We start from the raw sequence: 6,640 nt of genomic DNA on the forward strand, positions 1-6,640 counted from the left end.
GTGAATGCATGTTTTTGCGAGCACCTCCGCATTATATGCGTGAGGGTTGAAGCCGACGGCTGCAATCTTTCAGGTTATACACGTGTATACATAAACAGCCGCCCAGGAGGCATCATATTACTTTCAGGCAAAAGTATAAAAATAGCCTTATAAAAATTTATAAAAGCATTTCGCTTAAAATGAGATTACATATCACTCAAGCATAATATTTTTTGAGCACTGGGTCTCTATCAAACGAGCACCCTCAAGAACTTCTTCAAAGTAGTGCTCAGCAGCCCTTCGACCTATGGCCGAATCCCGCGCTGCAACAGTGGTAGCATCCATCTCCGCCCGGTATGCTTTAACATGGGCAAAGGCCATCCGTGCACCTTGTATGCACGCCGACCTCTTGATCGCATTAATGCGCGGCACCACGTCAAGGAACTGCTGCACCAAGCTGAAATAGCTGTTCGGTTTTGACCTTTCCGACCATAGCTGGTCCACAACAGACCTCATGGAAAGTCCGAACAACCTATTTAGTTCGGCCCATTCGGCTAATTGGTCAGTCAATGAAAGTGGACGCTCGGGAGAATGGAATTGTCTCCAAAACAACTGGTCTACTTCACGGTCCGTCTGACCCTGGAAATACCTGGCTACGTCGGCAGCGCTCGCCGCCAAATCCATATATACATCCTCCGAACTCCACAGCCGATCCAGAGGGGCATACCGTGGATCTCCGGACTTCCTCCGCAACATAAAGGATTTCCCAGCTACAATATCCCCGGCTTCCCGCAGCTCCTCCTTCTTTGCCCTCATAGCAGAGCGGAGGTCCTTTTTCGTCGCAGCAGCCTTCTCAAGGTCCGATGCCTTTGCTTGGTTTTCCTTTTCCAGAACCTGGCAACGGTCGGCGGCGGCTTTTAATTCTATGGCCATCTTGGCCATCTTGTCTCGGCTCTCGCCATGCGCGGCCTTCTCGGCTTGCAACTCTCGGCCGCCTTCAAAGCAGCCGCATTACCCAACCTCGCTTGTTCCTTGGCTCGGGCAAGTTCTGCCCGCAAGGCTTCAATAGTGGCAGCTCCATCTGCAGTCACAACATATTAAAGATACTGGCATCATGCTTCTCTTTCTATGTGGCCTTTACCAGATAATGACACTTACCCTGTGCCTCGTCAAGCCTTTTGTTAACAAGCTCGATGTCAGCGTCTGCCGCATTCAACTGTCGTTCTAAATGGGCAAATTCGCTAGTCCGGCTAGCCACCGAAGCTTCCATCACCTGCACATAAAGGCAGTATGGTTATTACCTGGGAATATGATCCTCTGTTCGCCGTCGTTTCCGACGACAACTAGAGTGTCAGGGGCTACTATCTACATAGGGCACACCTAGCATGTGCAGGACTATCATACATTCTTTTACGTACCTCAAAGCCTGTCAGTAGACTCATAAAAGCTTCATGCAATCCGCTTTCGGTGGACGATATTCTCTCCATCACCATATTCATCATCACACGGTGTTCATCTGAGATGGCCGCTCACCCCACCAACTCCCTCAGAACATCCGATCGCACACTATACGGTGCCAGACTCTTTTGTCTGCTCCCTTCGGGAGCCGGACACTGGGAGCTTCGGGGGTCAATGGGATTATCTTTCGGTCTCACTGGACTCAGAGAGGCCCTCCACGATGACACTTCAGGGTCGCCCGCTTTTGGAGCGGAGGAGTCCGGAGGAGGCGTTTCGCTCTCCATCATCTCTGGATGAAGATCCCCCGAAGACGAGCTCATTTGAGAGGGGCTAAGGCCCGAACTGCAAAAATATATGCGGTGGTTATTTTCTCAGAAGAAAAAGATGGCATATCTGTACTATTAAAGTATTTCAGGTCACTTACGACTCACGAGAGAATTGATCCCCCCACGGACTTTGTGCGGCAACAGCGCCCCCCAAGGTAGGACCCTCTATGGGAGACTTCTTATCTCGTTTGGAAGCTCAGGCTTCCAAATCCCCGGACGCAGTCCTTTTCCCCTTCTGATCGTCTTCCTTCATGGAGACGCTCGCTCCCTCGGCTAGAATGGGCGGCGTTGGGGGCCCGCGTCCGACCGCATTATCCTCCATAGTATCTTCCTTCAACGGCTCCGGGCAAGGTGCAGTCTAGAGCATCTTTTTCAATACCGGATTTTCCAAACCCTCAGGGAGGGGGGCCGAACACCGAATCAACTTCGCCTTTGTTAGCCAGTCCTGGTCAAAAAGCGAACTCTCAGAAATAACTTCGTAACAAAGGAGAGATAGTATGTTTGGCTGGAAGATGCCTTACCTGTTCGGCGGCGCGGTTACTACTCAGGCCCACGTCCTTGGTGATTTCCGGACACTCCACCTGAGGTCCGAAGAATGACTTGTACATCTCCTCGTGCGTCAGGCCGAGAAAATTTTTAATAGCACGCGGTCCCTCGGGATTGAACTCCCACAGGCGAAGTGGCCGGCGTTTGCAAGGCTGGACTTGACGAACCAGCATAACCTGTATTACCACAACCAAACTGAAATCTCCATTGAAGAGATCTCGAATGCGGCTTTGCAGTATAGGCACGTCCTTGGCTGGACCCCAGCTCAGACCTCTGCTGATCCATGACATCAACTGTGGTGGAGGGCCCGAGCGGAAAACAGGGGGGGGGCGCCCACTTGGCACTTCTAGGAGCCATGATGTAGAACCACTCTTGTTGCCACAATTCAGACACCTCTGGGATGGAACCTTTGGGCCACGGAGCTCCCGTCATCTTGCGTATTGAGGCACCTCCACACGCTGCATGTTGCCCCTCGATCATCTTCGGCTTCACTTCGAAGTTCTTGAGCCATAGGCCAAAGTGAGGGGTAACCCGGAGGAAGGCCTCACACACGATGATAAATGTCGTGATATGAAGAAAGGAGTCCGGAGCTAGATCATGAAAGTCTAGCCCGTAGTAAAACATCAAACCCCTGACGAAAGGATCCAGAGCAAGGCCTAGACCTCGGAGGAAGTGGGAGACGAACACGACGTTCTCGTTGGGTTCGGGGGTGGGGACGGCCTGCCCTCGGGGAGGCAGCCGATGCAAAATCTCGGCGGTCAGATATCTGGCCTCCCTCAACTTTTTGATGTCTTCTTCCGTGACGGAGGAAGGCACCCATCGGCCTTGAAGGCTAGATCCGGACATGACTGAAGGTTCGGTGCACCTGACCTGAACTTTGGGCGCTTGAGCTTGAGGTGGGGGAAGGATTCGATTGAGCAGGGGAGGGAAAAATAAAAGCCTTTTCCCTTTATAAAGAGGTTGAATATCAAGCGTCCTCTCCGTGTCCGTTTGGACTTGCCTATAATCTAGGAGTCCTAGAAGAGGTTGGGTTACCCACGCCCGTATTGATGAGAATCCCGGAATAAGGGGACACGATCTCTGCTTTAACAAGACGTGCCAAGGAAACCGCCTCGCATGACGCGCTAAGGTGGGATAATTAAACGACTCGGATAAAGGCTTGGTCGTGGTGTGTCACACTACGGAATACGTCAGCAGATTAGATTTGTGTAAATGTTATTCTCTCTATGGCAATATGTGGAAACTTATTTTGCAGAGCCGGACACTATCTCTGTGTTCAAAATCTTCTATGAAGTACTTGGAGGAGGAACCTGCCTTGCAATGCCGAAGACAATCTTCGCGCCGGACTCGTCGTCATTGAAGCCTGGTTCAGGGGCTACTGAGGGAGTCCTGGATTAGGGGGTGTCCGGATGGCCGGACTATACCTTCAGCCGGATTCCTGGACTATGAAGATACAAGATTGAAGACTTCGTCCCGTGTGCGGAAGGGACTTTCCTTGGCGTGGAAGGCAAGCTTGGCGATACGGATATGCAGATCTCCTACCATTGTAACCGACTTGTGTAACCCTAACCCTCTCCGGTGTCTATATAAACCGGAGGGTTTTAGTCCGTAGGACAACATACACAACAACAATCATACCATAGGCTAGCTTCTAGAGATTAGCCTCTCCGATCTCGTGGTAGATCTGCTCTTGTACTACCCATATCATCAATATTAATCAAGCAGGACGTAGGGTTTTACCTCCATCGAGAGGGCCTGAACCTGGGTAAAACTTCGTGTCCCTTGCCTCCTGTTACCATCCGGCCTAGACGCACAGTTCGGGACCCCCTACCCGAGATCCACCGGTTTTGACACCGGCAGCAACCCTCTCACTCGGGGGCTTAGTTGCGATCCCGCACTCACCTGTTACAAAACATACTCCGAGTGAAGAGCAACCCTCTCACTCGGAGGCTCGGGCACGCACTCTGAGATGCGCCACAAGTACAATTTTGGTTGCACCCCGATCTGCGCCACAAGTACAACGTCTGGTTGCACTCTGAGTTGTGCCACAAGTACAACGTATGGTTGACCCTGAGTTGCGCCACAAGTACAACGTCTGGTCGCACTCTGAGCTGCGCCACAAGTACAACGTATGGTTGCACTCTGAGCTGCACCACAGGTACAATGTATGGTTGCACTCTGAACTGCACCACAAGTACAATGTCTATTCTGCGTGAAGAGCGATCCTCTCACTCGGAGATTCAACTGCGACTCTAAATTCGCCCAAGTCAAGAAATCCGAAGATAATAAAGACAAAACAACTGCATTCAAAAGAAGCAACCAAGTTTGGATAAATCCAACAAGGTTCAGAATCACCAGCAGAAGTACTCAAGCACCAAGCCCGAAAGAGTTTAACAATTACAGGATCACTCGGCATTTAGAGGCAAATAAAATCAAGTTATCAAGTTTTTCATTCGACATGAGGGACTTGCTGGCTCGACGAAACTGTCCAAGTAGATGCCATCTGCGATGCGAGTGGATGCGTCGATGAAGGTCTCCATGAAGGATTGGAATTGAAGCTTCTTAGTGTTGGCAACCTTAATAGCCGCTAGCTGCTCTTCTTTGACTTCCTTGCAATGTACGCGGACGAGTGATAAAGCCACGTCAGCACCGCAGCGGGCAGCTGACTTCTTCCATGCCTGCACTCGCAATGGGGTGCTGTTGAGTCGAGTCATCAGTGACTCGAGATCGTTTAGAAACACATCCTCTGGCCATAACTCCTTGTCAATCCGGGACAGCGCGACCTTCAGTCGAGCGGTGTAATCCAAGACACTGGCAAGGCTAGATTCCAGTCGCAGCATGTTCATCACAGCTTCGTCCTTGACGGGGGAGTTGATAGAATCCATACATGTTTCGATCCACCCAGTTTCTTCCTCAAAGTTCTGATAGAATTCTGCATGCACAGAAAAGTAATGGATTGGCAATTCCATGGAGAAGAAGTTTCTTGTAATTAGTCGGATAAAGAGAAATACCTTCAAGCATGAGGAACATCTTCTTGGCAAGACCTCCTAGATAAGTTTCCAGTTCATCTCTCTTCCGAGTGAGAACATCAACTTTGTCAGCCAAGGACACCTTCTCCTCCTTCACCTGCGCGACTTCTTTCTTCACTTCATCAACATTAGTTTTCAACTTGGTGTTCTCTTCTTCCAACTTTCCGACTGAAGCCAGCTTCTTGTCAGCAAGTTCAGTCTTCTCCCACACTGTCTTCTGCGCCGCTGAAAGGTCAAGGTCCTTCTGCTCCAGAGCCTGCTTCATTTTGTCTAAAGAAATAACATTCTTCAGACGAGCTTGGAGTTGATGGTTTTCATTACGCACATCTGTTCGAGTGGAGCCACTCGGTTCAAAGGATGAAAAGGAAAAAAGATCACAAGGCGAATAGTCGACAAATTATTACCTCCCATGACAGCTGCTTCGTCCTGGGCTTTCTTCGAGTTCTTCTTGGCTAACTCCAGATCGAGGTTGAGATCAATCTGCTTCTTCTCCAAATCAACAAATTTTGTTTCAAGCTCACAATATTTCTGCAATCAACAACAAGATATGTCAGTCGACAGAAACAAAGACCAGTCACTTCCGAGTTATAAAATGCAAGTAGTAAAAAAGATTTCTAGGACTACTTCTGAATCGAACATTCAACAACAGTCTTGGGGACTACACCTAGTGGGTGCACTGGGCGTGCCCCCAATGGTTCGATCTCCCACTCGACATGGTCTGCCCACCATGAGTGGAAGGAGTATAAAAAAGAGAGAAAAGAAAGTTTTAAGACCACCGTTGACTTCCAGCAGTCAACAACAGTCTCGGGGACTACACCCAGTAGGTGCACTCAGCGTGCCCCCACTGGACCAATAATTCACTCGACATGACCTGTCTAATTTGAGTGAAAAGATTTGCAAACAGCTACATGACTCACACCCACTGGGTGTACATATGCAGAAACAGAATAACATCTTACGAATAATAAAGCAACAATTTTCAGGTAGCATATTCTAACAGAGCAGAGGTCAAGCTGGAAACCAATCGAAAATAAACTTATAATCTCACTTACTCGGACATTGGCTTGGAGGGAAGAGCTGGCATCATAGGCGGCCTTGCTGGTGTCACACACCACTTTCAGTCGGTCCATCATTAGACCTGCTTGGATCATGGCCTCCTTGGAAGCTCCTACTTGGTCTTCCGGGACATGATGAGTAACAAATAAAGGAGACGATGGAACTGATGACATGGTCGGTGGAACTGAAACTTGAACTTGCGCGATCGGGGCAGGCACCTGAGCAGTCGACACTGAGGGTTGGCCA

The sequence above is a fragment of the Triticum urartu genome, chromosome 1A (assembly GCF_056163025.1).
Source record: "Triticum urartu cultivar PI428250 chromosome 1A, HENAU_Tu73, whole genome shotgun sequence".
In the NCBI taxonomy this organism is placed as follows: Eukaryota; Viridiplantae; Streptophyta; class Magnoliopsida; order Poales; family Poaceae; genus Triticum; species Triticum urartu.